The following is a 2,288-nucleotide window of genomic DNA, read 5'->3' as shown; positions in this document are numbered from 1 at the left end:
AGAGTCTGAATCCAAATCAGTTTTGCAGAAGCATTTGCAAGGGCTTTATACTCCGATTCTGTACTAGAACGTGACACAGTGGGCTCCTTTTTGGAACTCCAACAGATCAGATTTTTACCCAAGAAGACGCAATAGCCAAATGTAGATTTGCGGTCATCCAGGCAGCCAGCCCAATCTGAGTCTGACAAGGCTATTAGTTGATGAGATGAGAGCTTGTGGATGCAAAAAGTGTACTCAATAGTAGCCTTCAAGTAACGCAAGATGCGTTTAATAGCAGTCCAGTGAGGTTCGCGGGGATCTTGCATAAATTGAGAGACCTTCTTGATAGCAAATGCTATGTCTGGACGTGTGAGAGATAGGTATTGAAGAGACCCAACTGATGAGTGCCAAATATGGTGTATTTGGACCCCTTGATTTACATTAGTTAGACCTTTAGCCTTGTTATTTTCTGATGCTTTGGTTAGTTTTTGTGTTTTTATGTTTTGTAGGTCAATAAGTGAGGAATGGCAAAATTCATTTGGAATTGCTTGGAAAATTCGGAAGTTCTGAAGAACTCAATCGATCGAACTTAAATTCGATCGATCGAATTTTGCCCGAAGTCGATTGATCGAATATTAATCGATCGATCGAAATTTCCCAGAACTTACTTTTGCATAAGCGCGCCAGAACACCCAATCAGGAGCTTCTTCATGACAAAAAGCAGTTCTCCCTCTGATTTTCACAGCAGAACACGCTGGTTTCGTGACCTTGGTTGTCTCTAGCAAGAGAGGAACCCTAGAGGGGGTTAGAGGAGTCATTTTACATGGGTTTCTAGCCCTAATTTCCTTCTATAAAAGCCATAGCCATGCCTCCTTGTTGGAGAGTTCAGAGAACAGTAGCTAGGTTTACTTTCATTCATTTCATAGTGTATTTCAGTAGCTTTTGTTCTTAGACACTTTCTCTTTGTAAAACTTTTCTTTTATTTCCATGGTTGTTCTTCATTTTCTTGTGGTGTTCTTAGTCATGGAAGGCTAGTAACCTCAACTAAGGTTGAGGATGAAACCTTTCCATTGATGACACTCACACTCTTGTTATACTACTTGCACATTTGATGATATATCATATTTGTTATTCAAAGTTCCATTCATTTAAATGCTTTATCTTTTGCAATGAATGTGGTTGTTGGTAGATATAGGACATTTAATGTGTTTCAACCGATGGATACATTGTTTTATCGGTTTGAATGATGATATCCATTGTGATTTGTTCACTAAATGGATACATTGGATGATTTGATTTCAAATGGGTACTCTTTGTGATTTATCTTTGAGTTGGATTCATTTAATGGTTCTAAGGTTTATGGTTGAGAAACTTGAATGACACCCTAAGCTTAATGTTCTTTGGGTGTTCAAGTGGAAACCAAGAGTGTGAGTTGTTGGTTTTGGTTTGGTAGATTCCTTAGCTTTAATTTCTTTTAATTTGCATATTTCATTTCATCGCGTTTATTTAGTCTTTTGTTCTAGTATCAATCCTCAAACCTTTGGAACTAGGTTAAAATGAGGTTGATTAAACAAGACACCAATATTTGACCATTTCCCTGTGGATTCGACCTCGCACTTGCACGCACTATATTGCCAACGATTCGTGCGCTTGCGAGTACTCATTAAAACACACATCACCAACCGCGCTGCAATAGAGTGTAGGGTCTGTAATGGTTGAGCCTTCAAACTTGCTGAGTTTAGTAGATGAGGACATCGGAGTAGAAACAGGCTTAACAAGCTCCGTATTAGTCTTCTTGAGGATATCCAAAATATACCTTTGCTGAGATAGGTGAAGGCCATCCGATTTCGAAGAAGCTTCAACACCTAAAAAGAAGTTTAGAGGACCTAGATCTTTTAGGGCAAAAGAGGAGTGCAAATCTTGTATAAGTTGAGATATAGCTCCTCGGTGGGAACTAGTGATGATAATATCATCAACGTAGATTAACACAAAAATTTTAATGCCATTAGCCTTGTAGATGAAGAGTGATGAATCAGCCTTGGAGCTCTTGAAGTTGAGTGCTGTAAGCCGAGCACTAAGTCTTGAAAACCATGCTCTTGGTGCTTGTTTTAAGCCATGCAAAGCTTTGTGCAGTTTGCAAACTGCTGTAGGATGAGATGGATGCTGAAATCCAGGAGGTTGTTCCATGTAGACAAATTCTTGGAGGTTGCCATGGATAAATGCATTGCTTACATCAACTTGATGGACTGGCCAACCTGTAGAGACAGCAAGAGAGAGGACTGTTCTAATGGTTATAGGCTTGATGACAG

The sequence above is a fragment of the Alnus glutinosa genome, chromosome 4 (assembly GCF_958979055.1).
Source record: "Alnus glutinosa chromosome 4, dhAlnGlut1.1, whole genome shotgun sequence".
NCBI classification, from domain to species: domain Eukaryota; kingdom Viridiplantae; phylum Streptophyta; class Magnoliopsida; order Fagales; family Betulaceae; genus Alnus; species Alnus glutinosa.
The sequence above is the reverse complement of the archived record's forward strand: the minus strand, read 5'-3'. Positions refer to the sequence as shown.